The sequence below is a fragment of the Lepidochelys olivacea genome (genome assembly GCF_965140295.1).
Source record: "Lepidochelys olivacea isolate rLepOli2 genome assembly, chromosome: 9".
NCBI classification, from domain to species: Eukaryota; Metazoa; Chordata; order Testudines; family Cheloniidae; genus Lepidochelys; species Lepidochelys olivacea.
Window position 1 is genome coordinate 42,749,951 of NC_140419.1, and position 20,814 is coordinate 42,770,764.

A 20,814-nucleotide genomic window follows, 5' to 3' on the forward strand; every position below is an offset into this window, starting at 1 on the left:
CCCTAACTGTGGTGGGGCCATAGACGGAACCCATATCCCTATCTTGGCACCGGAGCACCAAGCTGCCGAGTACATAAACCGCAAGGGGTACTTTTCGATAGTGCTGCAAGCTCTGGTGGATCACAAGGGACGTTTCACCAACATCAACGTGGGATGGCCAGGAAAGGTACATGACGCTCGCATCTTCAGGAACTCTGGTCTGTTTCAAAAGCTGCAGGAAGGGACTTTATTCCCAGACCAGAAAATAACCGTTGGGGATGTTGAAATGCCTATATGTATCCATGGGGACCCAGCCTACCCCTTAATGCCATGGCTCATGAAGCCATACACAGGCAGCCTGGACAGTAGTCAGGAGCTGTTCAACTACAGGCTGAGCAAGTGCAGAATGGTGGTAAAATGTGCATTTGGATGTTTAAAGGCGCGCTGGCGCAGTTTACTGACTCGCTTAGACCTCAGCGAAACCAATATTCCCACTGTTATTACTGCTTGCTGTGCGCTCCACAATATCTGTGAGAGTAAGGGGGAGACGTTTATGACGGGGTGGGAGGTTGAGGCAAATCGCCTGGCTGCTGGTTACCCGCAGCCAGACACCAGGGCGGTTAGAAGAGCACAGGAGGGCGCGGTACGCATCAGAGAAGCTTTGAAAACCAGTTTCATGACTGGCCAGGCTACGGTGTGAAAGTTCTGTTTGTTTCTCCTTGATGAAACCCCCCGCCCCTTGGTTCACTCTACTTCCCTGTAAGCTAACCACCCGCCCCTCCTCCCTTCAATCACTGCTTGCAGAGGCAATAAAGTCATTGTTGCTTCACATTCATGCATTCTTTATTCATTCATCACACAAATAGGGAGATGACTACCAAGGTAGCCCAGGAGGGGTGGTGAAGGAGGGAAGGAAAATGCCACACAGCACTTTAAGCACAGCACTTTAAAAGTTTACAACTTTAAAATTTATTGAATAACAGCCTTCTTTTTTTTTTGGGCAATCCTCTTTGGTGGAGTGGCTGGTTGGCCGGAGGCCCCCCCACCGCGTTCTTGGGCGTCTGGGTGTGGAGGCTATGGAACTTGGGGAGGAGGGCGGTTGGTTACAGAGGGGCTGCAGTGGCATTCTGTGCTCCAGCTGCCTTTGCTGCAGCTCAACCATACACTGGAGCATACTGGTTTGGTCCTCCAGCAGCCTCAGCATTGAATCCTGCCTCCTCTCATCACGCTGCTGCCACATTTGAGCTTCAGCCCTCTCTTCAGCCCGCCACTTACTCTTTTCAGCCCGCCACCTCTCCTCCCAGTCATTTTGTGCTTTCCTGCACTCTGACATTATTTGCCTCCACGCATTCGTCTGTGCTCTGTCAGTGTGGGAGGACAGCATGAGCTCGGAGAACATTCCATCGCGAGTGCATTTTTTTTTCTTTCTAAGCTTCACTAGCCTCTGGGAAGGAGAAGATCCTGTGATCATTGAAACACATGCAGCTGGTGGAGAAAAAAAAAGGGACAGCGGTATTTAAAAAGACACATTTTATAAAACAGTGGCTACACTCTTGCAGGGTAAACCTTGCTGTTAACATTACATACATAGCACATGTGCTTTCGTTACAAGGTTGCATTTTGCCTCCCCCCCACTGTGTGGCTATCCCCTCAACCTTCCCCCCTCCCTGTGGCTAACAGCGGAGAACATTTCTGTTTAGCCACAGGCAAACAGCCCAGCAGGAATGGGCTCCTCTGAGTGTCCCCTGAAGAAAAGCACTCTATTTCAACCAGGTGACCATGAATTATATCTCACTCTCCTGAGGATAACACAGAGAGATAAAGAACGGATGTTGTTTGAATGCCAGCAAACATACACTGCAATGCTTTGTTCTACAGTGATTCCCGAGTACGTGTTACTGGCCTGGAGTGGTAAAGTGTCCTACCATGAAGGACGCAATAAGGCTGCCCTCCCCAGAAACCTTTTGCAAAGGCTTTAGGAGTACATCTAGGAGAACCGCGAATGCCAGGGCAAAGTAATCCTTTCACATGCTTGCTTTTAAACCATGTATAGTATTTTAAAAGGTACACTCACCAGAGGTCCCTTCTCCACCTGCTGGGTCCAGGAGGCAGCCTTGGGTGGGTTCGGGGGGTACTGGCTCCAGGTCCAGGGTGAGAAACAGTTCCTGGCTGTCGGGAAAACCGGTTTCTCTGCTTGCTTGCTTGCTGTGAGCTATCTACAACCTCCTCCTCCTCCTCATCTTCTTCGTCCCCAAAACCTGCTTCCATATTGCCTCCATCTCCATTGAAGGAATCAAAAACACGGCTGGGGTAGTGGTGGCTGAACCCCCTAAAATGGCATGCAGCTCATCATAGAAGCGGCATGTTTGGGGCTCTGACCCGGAGCAGCCGTTCGCCTCTCTGGTTTTCTGGTAGGCTTGCCTCAGCTCCTTCAGTTTCACGCGGCACTGCTTTGGGTCCCTGTTATGGCCTCTGTCCTTCATGCCCTGGGAGATTTTGACAAAGGTTTTGGCATTTCGAAAACTGGAACGGAGTTCTGATAGCACGGATTCCTCTCCCCAAACAGCGATCAGATCCCGTACCTCCCGTTCAGTCCATGCTGCAGCTCTTTTGCGATTCTGGGACTCCATCATGGTCACTTCTGCTGATGAGCTCTGCATGGTCACCTGCAGCTTGCCACGCTGGCCAAACAGGAAATGAGATTTAAAAGTTCGCGGTTCTTTTCCTGTCTACCTGGCCAGTGCATCTGAGTTGAGAGTGCTGTCCAGAGAGGTCACAATAGAGCACTCTGGGATAGCTCCCGCAGGCCAATACCATCGAATTGTGTCCACAGTACCCCAAATTTGATCCAGCAAGGTCGATTTAAGCGCTAATCTACTTGTCAGGGGTGGAGTAAGGAAATCGATTTTAAGAGCCCTTTAAGTCGAAATGAAGGGCTTCATCGTGTGGACGGGTGCAGGTTTACATCGATTTAACGCTGCTAAATTCGACCTAAAGTCCTAGTGTATACCAGGGCTAAGGTGCCACAAGTACTCCTTTTCTCTTTGCGAATACAGACTAACACGGCTGCTACTCTGAAACCTGACTTTATAGCCAGTGATGCAGCTAAGCAGGGGTGAGTAGAGACAGCTGTATTTTACAAGAAATAGAGCTGGGCACACAGACCAGCCCCCTCTTCTAGGGCAGAGTGTTTATTTTTTCCCATAGGCCCATGGGAGGGGCCAAAATTAGCACTCTGTGGGGTCGCCACATACATTTCGCAGACCTGCTTCTTGAAGAAAGAGGTGCTGGATGTGTTGATTCTTAATAGAACACCTTCCACAATCAGCAGGTGCCGCTGAGCTGAGGCTGAGAGAAGCCCTCAAATCCTTAAAGTGATAACTAGGGAGAACTTGGGGGTTCCTGAGCAAAGGTGCTAGGGCTTATGGTGAATAACTCCAGCTCATTGTTAAAGTACTCTGACCTACACATTGTCTATCGTGTATGCTACTAATATTGAGGTCTTTGGAGCTGGCTGACAGTAGGAGGGGTGTTTTATTCCTGCTGTATTACTGAGGTGGGGTAGGATTAGGGGAGCCAGTGATCTGTTACCAGTGCTTCCTCAAGCTGGGAGGTAGCCACAGGAGGCCCTCGCTGAAGACTTGAGATTTTGTGAACTGAAGCTTCAGGATCAATGTGAGTATTTCACACAGCGCTCACAGCTGAGAACAAAACCCATGAGCCTTGGCTCCCCGTTCTCTGCTGGTGCCATTAAACAACATTCCCTTTCTTCAAATGATGATACTGGAGCTGTTTTGAATTTACAGCAGTGTGAATGAGATAACGGTTGTGTGCAGCTAGATTCACTGGTGACCTGCTTTTATTGGAGTTAACATAGTCCTTTGCATTTGACTGCAAGTTTCTACAGCTGCAAAATGGAAATAATGACTCACAGTTACAGGCTTTTGTCTGAGCTGATGAAAAATGATGTGGAATAATATTATGACTCCAAAATGAAGTAAGGTTTCTATTGAGAGCCAGCATGGTTTATTAGGTTTTGCTCAGAGAAAGACCTCCTAAATTCTCATCCTAGCTTTATCACATCCTCTATTTTTCCATGTGCCTATTTCATGGTAAACCAGGTGTAGCTTGCCTTCCCAGGTGAAGGGAATGGTCACATGGTGAGAGCATGTGATTCAGAACCAGGCCTGCTGGCAGATATAAGGGGCAATCTGAGCTGAGTGGGGACAGAGTCTCAAAAGCTGTTGTATGCAAGGAGGTACTCCTAGACAGAGGGCCTGGGGCATGCAGGAGCCCGGTAGATCGGCTGGAGGGAGGGCTATAAGCAGGCAGCAGTCATGGTAAAGGGCTGGAAAGATGTTATAACCTAAAGGGAGGGCTATGTGGATGTTGAAGCCCATTACAAACTGAAAGGAGAGGGCTGGTAACAAACTGCTTCTGGTAGTGAAACAGTTCTATGAAAGTGCCAGCTGAGGTGGCTTGTTTGATGTATGATAAACTGAGGCAGTGGCAGGCCTGATGCTGGCTTCGATATGACTCTGATATGATATACAATAGCACTGTAACAGGTTTCAGAGTAGCAGCCATGTTAGTCTGTATTCGCAAAAAGAAAAGGAGTACTTGTGGCACCTTAGAGACTAACCAATTTATTTGAGCATAAGCTTTCGTGAGCTACAGCTAGTCTCTAAGGTGCCACAAGTACTCCTTTTCTAATAGCACTGTACTTGCCTATTTTATATAGCAGTCTGGAAACTAACAAATTAACATGGAATGCTTTAACAATGTAGACAGAGGGCCTTATTTTCACAGCCAGACGCCATATATGTAAGTGTAATCTTGCTGAATATGGTTGCAGATATTAGTAGTTTGATTACAGCTTATGTTACAACAGTGCTAAGAAGCATTGTCCATGAACAAAGGCCCATTGTGCTAGGTGCTGTACATGCAGCTAGTGCCTCTCCCAAAAAGCACACAGTAGACAACAGTGAGACGGTGAGGAAACAGCGTCATGGCTCAGTGCTGCTTTTTCATCAGCCATATGCTCAAGGAGAGTAACGTGCACCCCCACAAAGAGATCTAGCAATAAGCACAAAGATAGAATGCCTCCCATTGCTCCTGCTGGGGTTCTGCAACTCCAGAACGTCCTTCGCTCTGGGCTGTGGCAAAATGACACAATCAAGCCCTTTCTTTGTATGTTAAGTCTTTTGATAGTATTTTTAAACAATCCTCTCTCTCTTTGTGTTTAAACTAAAAGAGAAATGATAACAGCAGATGGAGCAGAACTTAGGAAGTTAGGGTGTTAAAGAACATTCAAAGACGGTAATAGACTGCTCTATTACAAACCTCAGTGTGCAGTAGCTACATGAACATGACTATTGACTTCTGAGAGAGGACTCATGTGAGTTAGTGGTGAGGGAGTTACATCATTGTTAGGGGGCTTATTCCTTCACCCACTCACTTCCCTGGTCCTTCTCGCATGAACAGAGAGCAACAATACCCGAAGTCCGAAGGTGCAAACAATTCGATGTTTATTGGGGTGAACTTCCAGCAAGCTTAAATACAAGTTCCTTTTTTCCTTATTTTCGAATCCCAACTTACTTCCTGTTTGCCCCTAATTTATATAGTAATATTCTTAGCTATACCTTAACCAATCATTCTACTAAAATTTAACTAACCAATCCTAACATGGATTAGCTAACCAATTATATCCCACCACCTTAATTAGTTTACACCCAGCAAAATTAATTATACAGCAGACAGAAGCAATCACAGAACCAGACAGAGACCATGCCAATAAACAATAGCAAAGTGGGAACTATAATGACAAAACAATACAGAAGTGAGGATTTCACAACTACATCTGTAAAGACAAGAGTTTCCCAGCTATGTCTATTGATAAGTGAGTTCTTACCAGACAGAAAACTATCAACCTCAATTTCCTTTTACAGCTTCTAGGCACTTCCCTTTCTCTGGAGGTGATAGGCACTATAAGGACAGGATTAAATTCCTAACAGCCCAATAGCACCTTATTTCAATGTGACTAGTTTGGAATGTGAGGATGTGACCATTCACTTCCCAGCTTATGGCTGCCTCTGTCGCTTAGCCAAAGGCCTTAGCCTAAGAACAGGGCCTCAGACTGTCACAGTAAGAGAAGGCCCTTACACTGGCAGACAGTGATTTTGATTCTTTCTTTTATACCTCTAACTAGCCAAGTGATAGGAATACACCTAAATTCTTAGAGTATAGGCCTTTACAGACAGGCCTGAATATCTATATCCTAACAATCATCAGGCCCCATACAAATCAATATCTGGAACCTGTTTCCCATATGATTAGAGTATACTGAAATGGAAAGCTCTTTGGGGCAGGGACAGTTTTTTTGCACCATGCCTAGGGAATGGGTCCTGGTCTATTACTTAGGCAATGAGAGGTGCTATGGGAATACAGATAATATCCTAGGTACCAATCCTGATCCCACTGAAGTAAAGGAGGAGTTATGCTTTAGTGTTTCAGGCCCCTTGCACATGACCCATCACAAGTCACCATCAAGGAACAGACTTTGGAGACAGTTGAGCACTTCTGCTATCTCTGTAGCCAACTTTCTCAAAATGCAAAAATCGACAATGAGATCCAGCACAGGATCCAGTGCATAAGTGCTTCCTTTGGGAAACTTCTCCAACACATTTTCACGGGACTGTGACCTACAGAAGGACACCAAGATCCAGATCTGTAACACAACTGTTATTCCTTTACGTTTGCGAAACCCGGATGACCTATGTATAGCTCAAGAGTCTGAAGAGATACCACCAATGATGCCTCTGGAAGATCCTTCGCATCAAGTGGTAAGATCGCTGCACTAATGCCAGCATCCTCACTGAAGCCAATGTCACCAGCACTGAAGCAATGATCCTCATGCAGCAACTCCACTGGGCTGGACATTGTGTGTGGATGCCAGACTCATACTTCCCAAAACAAGCCCTCTACTCTCAGCCCAGCCATGGTCAGAGATCCTGTGGTGGTCAGAGGGAACACTATAAAGATACACTGAAAGCTTATCTCAAGAAAACTGATGTGGATACCACAAGCTGGGAGGAGCAAACCACCAACCAACCCAAATGGCACCATATCCTCCATCAGGCAGTGGCCTGCTTCAAGGAGAAGCACCTTGCCCTCAAAGCTGAAAAGAGAGAGAGAGAGAATGAAGTAAAAAGAAAGAACTTTCTCTCAGCAGGTGGCTGACTCTCCAGGAAATGTCTGTACCTACTGTGGGCAGATCTGTGGTTCCAGAATCAGATTCCTAAATCATCTCAGGGCCCATATGCAAATCTGTGGTAAACAGGCCACAGCAGCCCATCTACAGCCCTATTCTGACTTCCATGAGCCTTGGTTACTACTTGCTGGATGACCCCAACACATTCCCAGTTCTGAATTTTCCCCAAACCATGTGCTTTGCAATATCCAGTCCTCTCCTGGGCAGTTCAGAGAAATAATATGGTTTGTTTGTTCCTCTAAAGAAACAAAACAAAACACAACACAGATAATTAAATGTAACTGGGGTAACTACATCCTTCCCTTTAAACACAGGACTTAGTTGGTTTATGGTAAAAATGAAATAAATTTATTAACAAACTATATATAGAATGAAATAAATTCAAGTATAAGGAATAAAAGATAGAAAGTTACAAGCCAAACAAAATAAAATATGCTTATGCTCTTATAATACAGTAATATTGTTTTCAATCAGCTGAATATCACTTGAAGTTCAGCCCTCCTGTCTTTTTAGCCCAGTAAACCTTTTAAGTTATTCTTCTGAAAAATAAAACCCAGAGCAAGCTGCTTTCTCCTGCTGGGTGTAGATGCCATGCTGTGTTCTCCCACACATGCTAGTGTGAGGTTTGTCTCAACAAGTTGGGAGCTTGATGGGTCTGTTTACTGCTTATATGTAACCTGAGGTAAACACACATTCATTTTTTTGGGATAGATCTGTTTAACAACTCCCTGACATCACTAAAATATGATCAAACCAGGTATAATTCCAGTACATGTCCATAATTCTTAATACCCACCTCATACATACATGGTGCAAGATTATTAATCATCAGTGAGTTATTCATTTTCAAATGATATCTCACAAGGCATATTTTGTATAAAGATTATTACAATAGTGTACAGGTTGTGAATACTGGGGTGCTTAGTGTCACACCTAGAAATCAACAATCCAGCTAAACCAGATGAATGATTTTCCAAGGGAAGAGATTCTCCATGAACTCACTCATCTTTGTAGGAGAAGGAAGGGGTGTGCAGACAGTATTCTCCCACATGTAACAGTTCCTCTTTCTGGGGAAACAAACCATCCTGTGTTTTAGTTTTCTTAATGACGGCATCTTGTGGTTGGCTGGTGTGTGAAAGCAGATTATAGTTGCTGCAAAGGAAGGAGATCACAAAATACAATTGAAAAATATTTAAACAATGTCCATGGGCTGATTTTTGCTATGTCACTTGAGCACACTTGCATGGAATGACTTTTGGATAGTTGGGGCAGCTCGAGGAGGAGGACTAACAGCAAAGTTCCTGTAACACTATACAAAGATGTTACAGAAATCAAGGAGAGGTTTTAATAATTTAGGTGGAAGGGAGTCAAAGGTGTTATCATAACCCCATCACTGTCCAACACTAAACTGTGCCAAACAAGGTTTGTGTTTTGGTATAAACAGACCTCAGCCTGTGTAGTACCATGGCAAACACACCATTACAAATCCTTTTAACCTTTTATTAAAGATGTAGGAAAAACAGTGAAAGCATTTGAAATGATAAAGTATTAAGCTTTTTATTTTAGCAACATCCCTTGTTTCCGTTCCCATTAGCTGGGTCCAGATTTTAGAAGGAAAGCTCCCCTTTTGTGGCAGTCTCTTAGATAGTAATAACTGTCTATTTTTGGAGGGGGGGGAAGAGTTAATTAAGATGAGCTGGAGCTGTCACTGTTCCTGTTGTTAAAGTCTGATCCTGTTTCCCAAGAAGACAACACAAGACAGACACACAAGGAGAGATAAAAGAAAAACAAAGATGAAAATGCAGCCTCTGTCTCTGGTTTGACTTTCACTTGCATCCTTACTGCTGGAGAAAAAACAGGCACTGCATCTGTGACTCTGAGGCCTGGCAAACTTGTACCAGCATTGAACTTTTTAGAGCATTGCTTCTAGCTGCCTGTCTGGTCACAGGTGTACAGCAGAATATACAGTCTTGGCTGGCTAAACCGGACTCTTATTAGACAAATGGAAAGAGGAGAAAGAAGAAATAAGACAGGGAAGGAAATGAATGCAAGGGGAGACAAAGTCTCACATCCCAGGTGGTATTTGGGATTTAGCTGAAGCGAGTGTAGGTGGTGATGGCCTCTGGGTCCCTCTCTCTGATCAGGACATCTCTCAGGATTAGAGCAAAGCAGGCCTATAGTCTCAACAGATGGTGGACTCGCAGTCATGATGGTGAAGCTCACTCCATTAGCCAGTCCCCTCCACCCCGCATTCTCCATATTTTGTCCATTAGATAGGCCTAGTTTGCGGTGTACCAATTTTGTTTAATTGATTTCCAGTTTTCTTATTTACCAAGCATGCTCTTAACACAGTCTGAGGTTATATCAGGAGGCCTTTTGTTTAAGACTTAACTTAGTTTTTCTGTTTCACTTTTGCACCTTCTCCCATCAACATTTGTTGTTGTGACATAATATGAATGCACACTCACTCCTTACAGCTGAGGTTGTAACTAATGTAAACTTGTAGGCCAAGTTCTCACAAGAAGGTCAAGTAGTTGGGGTGCTAGACTGGAACACGAGACATTGGCTTCCGTTCCTTGCACCACCACAGATTTTCTATGTGGCTGAGGGCAAGTTGTTTAGGCTCAGAACGTCAAAGGTATGTAGGCATCTATCTCCTATTGACTTCAATGGTAGTTAAGAGCTTAAATATCTTTGGGGATCTGGGTCTCGGTGCCTCGGTTCCTCATCTGTACAACGGGGATAATAGCACTGCCCTAGCTCACAGGGCGTTGTGAGGATACATACACGAAAGAGTGTGAGGTGCTCGGATAATCTGGTGGGGGGGCCAGGAAGTACCTGAAATAGATAGCAGTTTATTATTGTTTGTATTACAGTAGCATGTGGAAGTCCCACCCATAACAGGGACTCTATTGTGTGATACTGTACAAGCAAATCAGGCACATAGTAAGAGACAGTCGCTGCCCTCAAGAGCTTATAATGTAAGTCGATAAGGAAATAGTATTATCCCACCATTTTACAGGTGGAGAACTGAGGCTCAGAAGGAGAAAGTGAACAGACTTAGGACACATCTGTGGAAAAAGCAGGAACTGAACCCATTTTTTTCCTGAGTCCCACTTAAGTGCCAAAACTACAAGATCATCCTTCCTGAAGATAAAGCAGTGATTCATTTGACCTCTGAATTGCAAACTAATCCAGTTTGGGTTTTTTCATTAGGGACACATTTTTTAATTAAAATCTCTCTTCCTGCCACTTTCTGTTTTCATTAAGGACAATGGAAATCAGTTTGTTCTTTGTTAGTGGACAAAGAAGTGACTTTTTCCTAAATTGCTCTTGGACTCAGATTAGAGGTACATACATACAATAAAAGAGAGCTACTGCTATACTGTCAGCTTTCTTCTGGTTCCTGGATTTGCTCTCTGTGTAATGATGATAGGAACTCTGGAGTAGGAACCAAAGTTACTCATAATGTTGTATGGGGGCAATTATTATATAGTGAGACCTATAAGCAGAAGTACATTGCTAAAGCACTTGGAACCTGCCAGGCAAGCCAGAAATATGTGATAGGGAAAAAAACCCAGAAAGCGACCCTATAATCATGTAAAGCTACGCTGCTGTCTTTTTTCTATGCTTATCTGTCCTTTCTACTTTGTTTATGGATAGAAAGAATGTGAACTGTGTGTAACCTGCACTCCCTGCTTTTGGGGAGAGAATTCCTTATACAGATAAGCCTCCATGCTCTTACCTACCCCAGAACTTCAAACAGACTGGGTTAACCGGTTCGAACTGGAAGAGATATCACAATGTATGTTGAACCAAGCTATAAAAGCTCATCCCTGTTCTTTGTTCGGGGCTTCACCATTTTCCTCTGAAAAGGAATTGGTGAGCCCTTCAGCTGTCGTATTTGCTAGCAATAAAGTGCCTCACTTTATCAAAGAGCCAAGACTCTGTGTTTTGTTTGGCTAATACAGAAGTCCAGAGAAGGCTACCCTCCTAACCCTAGACGGGAGGGGAACCCTTTTTCCCTAACATATGTATATGTACAGTTCTCAACAACATGTTAAGTAAAGTGTTTACTGTTACATAGAGTCTTCAGTACCTGGCAACAGTTATTACTTTTCGATTTGTTCTCACATGATGAAAGAAAAGGGTAGAACAGACCTGAAAAAACAAAGGACCAACTAAAACTTCCAGGAAAGTTTGTGTCTGAAGGAAATGCAGCAGAAAAACTGGAGAAAGTGGAAGCAAGGACTTGAGCTGTTCAGCGACCAATGGGAGCTGTGGGAGCAGTGCCTGTGGGTGCAAGGGCAGCGCGCGGAGCCTACCTGGCCATCCGTGCGTCTAGGGGCTGCAGGGACCTGGCAGCCACTTCCTGGGAGCCATGGTAAGCGCTGCTGGAACCCCACACCCCAAACCCTGTGCCCCAGCCCCGAGTCCCCTTCCACACCCAAATTACTGTCTGGAGCCCCAACACCCCAACCCCTGCCCCAGCCCCCTCCCATACCCCAAACCCCTTATCCCCAACCCACCCCAGAGCCCACACCTTCAGCCAGAGCCCTCACCCTCCCCCGGCACGCCATCCCCCTGCCCCAGTCCGGAGTCCCCTCCTACACCCCAGTCCCCTCATCCCCAGCCCCACCCCAGAGCCCACACCCCCAGCTGGAGTCCTCACCCTCCCCTCCCCACCCCAACCCCCTGCTCTAGCCCTCTCCCACACCCTGAACCCCTTCTCCCCAGTTCCACCCCAGAGCCCGCACCCCCAACCAGAGCCCTCACCTCTCTCCCACACCCCAACCCCCTGCTCCAACCCAGTGAAAGTGAGTGAGGGTGGGGAATGACGGAGGGAGTGGGGATGGAGTGAGCATGGGTGGGGCTTTGGAGAAGGGGCGGGGCAGGGTGGGGCCTCAGGGAAGGGGCGGGGCAGGGGTGGTCAGTTTTGTGAGATTAGAAAGTTAGGAACCCTAGTGAAGGAGCAAGAGAGGAATGAAACACTTTTCAATTTGATGTAGCAGGTAAAGGAAAAATACAGGTGTTAAAGAATAAGTGTGAGGCAGACTGTGCTCTGCAAAGGCACGTGTCATATGACAGCCGCAAATATTTCACTGCAAACCATATAGATGGAGACCAACGTGTGACTGATTTAAAACTGGCAGCACAATCTTGTGAATTTGGAGAACTGTGTGAATCACTCATTGTGTATGGCATTGCAGCAATCTGAGTGCGAGCTAAGTTGTTGAGGGAGACTAATATAACTCTTGAACATGTTGTGGACATATCATGCAGATGAAATGACTTGAAAACAATGAAAAGGGCTGGATAAACCGGAAAAACATGCACACATACTGCAACGTAAGCATGCCATTCATTAGTAAGCACCCAGGCATGCAGTCACAAGCCATGCCGGGCTTAAACTTGTCACAGTCTGTAAATTTAGTGCAAAAAGTCAATATGCTAAAGGAAGAATCAGAAGGTGACTGGGATATATTTAAAGAATACACAGATGTATTTGAAGGTTTAGGATGTGTAGCATAAAGATGAACTCATAAATTTCATCTGTAATTCATACACTCAAAGTTCCAGAGACATTAAGGGATAAAGTAGAAAAAGAATTGCTCCACGTGGAATAGCTTCAAGTAATACCAAAAGTGGAAGAACCTACAAAATGGGTCAATTCTATAGTAGTTGTAGACAAATTTGCCTATTTCAGAACAGAAACTGCAGGAATGTCAAGCAGCTAATGCAAATGATGTTGGCCTGCAAACCTCAAGACAAACTATTTTGAAAGGATGGCCAGATGAGTCCTGAAGTACCAGAGGGATATAGAGAGGAACTACATGTACAAGATGGACTTGTCTGTAAAAGTGACATACTCCTGGAAAGTCTCACAAAAGAGATCTTGGCTGTTATTCATAATGGTCTTCTGGAAGAAGAGCTATGTAGATCTCAAGGTGCTGTGTATTGGCCAGGCATGTTTAGTCAAATTGAGGACATGGTATAGTCTTGCAACACGTTAAATCTTCAGAAAGAAAAATCAAAAGGAACCAATGCTACCACATGCAACCTTATACTGGTTGATACAGAGATTAATTATTCAAGACCTTTAAGTATTCAGATTAGAGTTATGGATACTAAATTAAGTTAATACTGTTAAGTAAAAAAGTTAAAATTTTAGTTAAATTATATGTAGAGTGTGCGTGTGCATGTTACATAAAAGGAATGTAATGATAGTGGGAACTCTGGAGTAGGAACCAAAGTTACCCATAGCGTAAATGTAGTGAGCCTTATCAGCGGAAGCTTATTGCTAGGGTGGTTGCAGGCGAGCCAGCAAAACGTAAGAGCATACTGTTACTTAAAAGGTCTCTAGTATCTCCAGAAGAGCAAGTTTGCAACAGCTGTTATTCTGTCCTTCCAGGAAATTTAGGGTCATCAGTAAAATGAAGAACTGAGAAAGAGACAAGTCAACCCTGAAGTCAATAGGCTTGCATTGGGGTTTAAGGGCGCTCAGCACCTCACTGATTTTGGCCTTCCGTTAAGCAAACATCAGTAACTAATACGAAAATGTTAACACATTTTCACACATAACACATAACAATGAATGATAATTCTTTTGTTCCCAAGCCCGCGGGTCACTCAGCCACACTCTTCATATTAGTGCAGAATGCTAGTGACCAGAAAGTGTTTCCCCAAGTAGTCTTACTACAGCTGTTAAACTAGCTAGTGTCACTGATGCGTTGTTTCAACAAATTCTTCACCTCATCAGCATTACTAGTATGCCATAGCACTCAGTTTGGAAAATCCCCTCTGAAAGCAAAAGAACCATTCCTTTTTCTAGTGCTCTTGCAAAAAAAAAAAAAGAACTTGCAAGAGGCGGGGACTGCTGTTGGTTTAGCAAGAGCTCAAAAATATTTTCTCTGTTGGACAAGTAGCAGTGTGTTTAATTTGGCAAATGGTTCTATAAATAGCAGCTCCATCCGCCCCCATGGAAATTTTCAAAGGGGAACAACAAGTAAGAAGTGGTATGAGAGAAAGAAGGAAGTGGCACAAAAATAAGTAGAAATAAAATTGCATTGACTCTACACAGAATGCTGTCAAGTGCATGAAGTAAATAAACGGAACAAATAGAAATACCTTTGATTTCTAGCCACTCCAGATGCAGCCATCTTGGCTGGTTCTGGTAACAATAATAGGTTAAAAACTGCAGATAGGAATGTGACTTGAAGATCGTTTCCCTCCAACGCAATGGTTGTCAAGCTCTATTGAGTAAACCACTTCTAAAGATAGAGATCTTCTCTTTCCCTTATCTCATATCCCCTGCCTGCTTCCCAATGGCAAATGAAAATACTTGTTCATATGAAAATATTAGGGTAATGAGGAGACAAAATGGAAATAAGATCCCTTTAATCCAGTGGATGATGCTGTGTGATAAGGTTCCCTCCCCCACTATCATTTTGTATCGAAGCTGACTATTTCCTCTCCAGTTTATCAATAAAAACATCTCTCACTTCCTGTGGCTTGCACTGTTCTAATCTTCTGGATCACTTTGCAGTTTGGTTCCTCTCTCTTGTGTATTTTCTGTCCTTCCAACATGAGCGTCTAGCAAGTTCAAGACTCACCGACACGGCACTTCCTGCTGGTCATCTTGGGAATTGGCTCGATTCCAGCCCAGCGCACCCTGTGCAGCCTGGTGGCTCACCTGCCACTGGCCCCGTGTCCCTCCCCGACCCCGATGCCCCTTTACCTCGGGGTTCTGCCCCAGCAGTAGCCCCACTCTCTCTGGGTCTCCCCTCACAGGGGAACCCCCAACCCTCTAAACCCACCTTGCTTCAGTGGCTACTGCCAGTCATCATCTAGCTCCCGCTCACTGGAGCAGACTGCAGTCTGTAGTGGCCACTCATCGTTGGCAAGAGGTTAGATGACCGGTAAGACTGTAGGTATGGCTTTGCTTTGTCCAGTTGTTCCATTGCTCCAGATATATCAAGGTCAACACCTTGGGAGTCTCTTGCTTCCAACATTTATTTCAAACAGTATGTCATGCCAGAGCATTAAGCCACACAGCAATGTGAAGTTATGTATGTTTCTGGTGATTCCATTTCCCTCTGCCACTGTTCTCCCATGAACAGTTCCTGTCATAGCATTATCCTCCATAATGGCAACTATGGCATCATCTATCTTCCCAATTTGGTGTTTGATAGGCTTTAATCACCTCCACTCGACTTTCATGTGGCACTCAGTGGTTTCAGTGTCAGAGAGGATGTTCCCAGATGTTGCTTCAAAATTTGCCATCGATGAGTTGATGCAGAGAAAAATATATAGATGCTTTGAATTACATTAAAAAATTCAGCAGCCTCACTAGAAGCTGTTGCTGCATCACTGACCACCAAGTTCAATGAACGAGAACTGCCTGGGACAAATAAAAGCTTGAGGATTTAACTCTTGGATTCGTGTCTGCACTCCTCTATTCTTTCCTCTCATGTTGGCACCATTATCGTAGCCCTGACCTCTCAGGTCAGCTATCGCAATTCCCGTATCTTCCAGCTTTTTAAAAAGCACATTTGTCGTACCAGCTCCTGTAGAATCATCAATGTCAATAAATTCTAGAAAATGCTCTGACAGTCACCATTGCAGGGACATTTTCACTAGGTTCTGTTGTTGTTACAAAATGCACCATTAAAGTCATTTGTTCAGTATGGCTGATGTCAGGTGTGCAGTCCAGAATAACAGAGTAATATCTTGCTGACTTCAGATCTGCCACAATCTTCTGTTTGACTTTTGTTGCCAGTAACTGTATGATCTCATTTTGAATTGTTTTTCCAAGGTAGCAGTGTGTGTACATTTCTTGGGTGGTGACTTTTCTTAGATGCTCCTGGAGTACAGCATCAAACTCAGCCATCAGCTCCACAATTTTAAGGACGTTTCCAGTGCTTGGCACATACTGCTGATCTGAAGGGCCACGCAGTGCTAGGTTTTGGGTAGTAAGCATTCTCACAATGGCAATGAGCCTTTTCAGAACATTTTGCCAATAAAGAGACTCTGATGCAATCTTCTCTTGATGCTGATCATCTGTGGTGGCCTTGAACCTTAGTCTCACCTTAAGTTCTTTCCACCTATGGAATGCTCTCTGGTGATTTGCTGCCTTCTCATGGCATGCCAGATTTCTAGCCAGATTTTTCCAGTCCTTTGTTCCTGTAGAACCCAATGTGGCTGGAACATTAGACTGGAAGAGTTTGCAACAAAAACAGGATGCAGCATTCTGGGTTTTTGAGTACATAAGTCATGGCCTCTCCACTTTGTCACCATTGGGGATTTCGTGCCAGTAATGTGTTGGATGGAAACTTCTGTTTTCATTGTCTTTGAGGAACATGAAGTTTTTCACTTGCTGTGGCCCATGCAGTACAAGGAAGTCCCTCAGGCTACTGCTCAAGTGGGTCCACAGTCCTGGATCATCTCGACCTAAGGAACTAAACTCAGCAGCAGCTATTTCTTGCGCCTCCACCACACTCTTCTCTGAGCTACACTTTTCTTCAGGAATGTGCATGGCTACAGCCATTTGAGACGGCGATATGGATGCTGCAGTAGCTGCCAGGTCACCTGCACTCTGACTAACTGGAAGATCATGCATCTTCTCACCACTCACATCCTCACTGGGGCCAGAAGGCTCACCGTGAACATTTGTGTCCATGTATCTCAGGAGAGCTCCTTCCTGCTTAGATAGAAAAGCTTCCTTTGCTTTCTTTCTTTTTCCGAATGCTACCCCAGAGGGGCGTTTTCTTCTTTCACTCATGACTGCTGTTCTGTGCCAGCTATTTTGGGTCTCAACACTCAATTGAAGGGGACAAATGAGCAAGCTGGTAGCAGGGCCTGAGTGAGGGAAGATATCAGCGTCTTAAGGGCCTAGCTGGCTCCTACTACTTCAGTTGACAGCCTGTTCTCCTCAAGTGGGTCCAGGGAAGCAGCAGGAAACAGGTTGGCTTAACTACACCGCTTGGGGAGTGAGGATTTTTCACACCGCAAAGTGACATAGTTAAGTCAATCTATTTTTCTAGTGTAGACCAAGCCTAAGGCTGACAGGAAGACTTGACACAGTCATGCTGGGTGCAGAGAAATGCTTGGGTATTTATCACTCCAAATGGTCAGAAAAACTTTGACATTCTAGGACAGAGTCTTATCCAAGGCTTATTGAAGTCAATGGACTTTGGATCAGACCCAGAATCCAGAACTGAACTATAACTAGAAGGAAGTGTTATTGCTTGAAGGCAAGCTGACACTTCACTGTTATGGCAGAATTAGCTCTGGGGGCCACCAATAGTCCATGAACCAAAGTGTGGGAACCTGAGCTTTAAATATCAGTATTGTATCTGTCCAAATTAGACCAAAAGATTGTATGGGAGGGGGAAGGTCATAGTCCATGGCCTTGTATAAATTATAAATAAGTTAAAAATGCACTAACATGTTTTCATTTAAAAATGAAACATTTAAACCCTTTCCTCATTTTATCTGTCAAGCCCTGAGTTGTTCCTGATTCTTTGACCCTTCTGCAAATATTACTGATGCTGCAAGAACCGAAAACAGCACAGAAAAAGATGGTGCTTTGCATATATTGGGAATGCCGTTAGCTCATTCAAGATACGGAGAGTCCTGGATTCAGCTCCATCAGGTAAGTAAAAGAGGAAGCTACTTTCAGATGTTATAAAATTCAGCTGTAATATTTTATTAGTGATCTGAGCTGCTGTTCCAAAAAAAACCCCAACTTTACAGTGTACCTTTTGAGAAGTCAACTGAGATATAAAAATTTCAATCTCTAACAAAAGGGGAAAGTGCCCAAACTCTTTTCCCAGTGACTCCATGCAGTTCCGTTAATGCAATGACTAAAATTCAGTACTTAGTTATTCCCATGTAACCCTACTGAAATCAATGGGACTGGCAAAGATATGTGTGACAGGGGAGACTGGTGTAAGTGTCTGATTCAATGCCCATTAAAGTCAGCAGTGGTCCTTCCATTGACTTCTCTGGGCTTTAATCAGGCCCTAAGGGTATGTCTATACTGCAATTAAACACCCATGGCTGGTCTGTATCAGCTGACTTGGGCTCACGAAGCTCAGTCTATAGGGCATTTTAATTGTGATATAGGCACCTGGAAGGGGGAAGGATCCCAGAGCTTGGGTTCCCACCAGAGCTTGAACGTCTAGACCACAGTTAAACGGCCCCATAGCCTGAACCCCATGAGCCTAAGTCAGCTGACAATGACCAGCTGCAGGTATTTAATTGCATTGTAGACATTTCTTCAGTGGCCAATGCCCAGAGCCTGAAAGAGATCAGCCTTGAGGCAAGCAAATAATAAATGAGATTAACAGACCTGAGGTTACTTAAAAGAATTTGGGATAATCTTGTATCATATAGGAAAGGCCATCAAAAATACAATTGCCATGCATCAGCGTTATTGAGACATTTTTCTTAAGTATCAAAGAATCTTACCCTCCGAGGGTTAGACACTAAACAAATGTTTTTGGGTTTTTTGCCTGATTTTAACCAATTCTCTTGTCTTCCATTTTATTACGTCTTCCTAGTTGGCACCTCTAGTCATCAGTCATTGAGACTCTGCCATGGACTGAATAACCTAATTATATCCCTTTCTCACTGGCATCTGAGGAACTTTATGACAAGAAGAAAAAATAACCTGTAGTTTTCCTCCAGCATGATGGATAGCTGTGTAAATCCACCAATTTATGCAGATCATAAAATATAGGCATTTTTTTCAGCTGTAAATTTAATTGATGCTCAGTTTAAACAACTTTGACTATATTTAAGAGACGTCTTTTTTTGAAAGTCATGAGAGAAATGTGGCAAATGATGTGTCCGCTGGAGTCCTGCAGATGAATGCTGGCTGACGTTTTTAGGTCTTTAGCTGAATGCAGTTTAATAGGAGGTGTGCTTAAATATAATGTAGTGTTTAGTTACAGATTCTGTTCATTAATTAGGCAAAACTTGGTCTTCAGTGCTCTCCCACAGCTCCAGTTTTGAGTAGAGTAATCACAACATGAGTATCTTAAAATGTACGTCTGTTGAGGATAGTCACTGCAAAAACAATGATTTCTGGATCACATTTGCTCAGTCCACAGGTATAAAGATTACTTTTTCCAGTTGTAATTCTGTAGACTTGAACCTTGGTTCTGAAAGTCAAGCTGCGGTCTTCCTGGCTTATGCACCATCATAATTTATCAATGATAAAGGGCTTGTGGTCCAAATCCTGCCCTCAGTTACACTTGCATAGAACCACAGCATCGACCTTATGATCTCTCTGTTCGTATACCTGTTCGCAGTCATGTTATATTTCAATTCCTTGTCACAGAGTCTTTCAGGGAGGGAATCCTTCAGTTTTCTCAGTGCTCCCATGGTCTTTTCTCCCCCCATTTCTGCCTTTCTAGAAGCTGGAAGATAGGTATCATCAAGAGAGAAAACGCTATCTTAACACTTGTTGGAAGTCAATACAGGGTTTTTTGGTTTTGTTTTTTTTTAAGATGCGATACTGAGAAAGATATCCTAAGACTAAATATGTCAAATCTGTGTTTCTAATAGGGTCAGATTGTGGGTCCCTGCACAGAAATACAGAGTTCTTCTAACTCATCCTGACATGAGGTTCCGGTACCAGAGATGCAGAGATATTGTGCTGACTCACCCTGGCACCAAACAGGTGGTTCCAGTTAGCTAAAACCGAGATTTGTGTTTCTCTCTGTGACTGTGAAAATTAGGTGTAAGGAAAAAGAGTCTGTTTGTTGTTTAACAGTCAAACAAAGGTCAGAAATGGGATAAGTTTGGATCCTTTGTTTAGTGTGTACATTGTGGTAGGAGCATGGTTGGAATGCTACCTATTTACAGGCACCTAGTTAGCACCCTAATTTTCAAACTGAACTGAGAACCTGCAACTCCTATTGATTTCATTTTAATCAGTGGGAGTTGTGTGTGCTCAGTATTTGAAAATCAAGCCACATAAGTAGGTGCTTATATATACATATGTGTACTTAACTTTAGGCACCTACATTTTGAAAAAAATTGGCTTAAGTGACTTGCTTAAACCATGCAGTGAGTCAGTTGCAGAGCCAATTTATATGGATTCTCATCAGTGCCATTTGTGAGGGTGGTGATTCTTTGCAGTGGGGCTACCTTTTCATTTGGAATCAGGTCTCCATTTTAATCAAAGAGAAGACAAAATTACCTACAAGTGCTTTACATTACTCTATTGATTATTTTTTTTATCTGAGCCCCTTTATATTGGTCTCCATTGGGGAGTTTTCAGATTTTCAGCATATTTAACTCTTGTTTTTGTCTTCTAAACTTGAAGGCTACTTCATTGGATTGCAGATTGTAGACAGCTGGGGAACATGTCATTCAAAAGGAAGCTGGGTGTTTTGAAGAAGGTAGGCTGGACTGCAGGTCACTGTACTGGGTTTACCAAGCCCAGTATAAAATGTTCCCTACATGTGGAATTCGTCAAAACAATGAAAGGTGAGAGGAGTGAATGATGCATGCAGACTCACTGTGTGAATATTGTTGATTCAGGTTACAGCATT

General features: G+C 43.9%; 1 long non-coding RNA gene across 1 annotated transcript; it reads left to right on the forward strand.

Annotated features, from left to right (window-relative positions):
- The first annotated feature begins 10,824 nt into the window (after window positions 1-10,824).
- LOC311525862 lies at window positions 10,825-19,938 on the forward strand. The gene is made up of 3 exons (XR_014712878.1): window positions 10,825-11,633; window positions 17,752-17,903; window positions 19,823-19,938. It is a non-coding gene; the product is annotated as an uncharacterized lncRNA (long non-coding RNA).
- The last annotated feature ends 876 nt before the right edge of the window (window positions 19,939-20,814 follow it).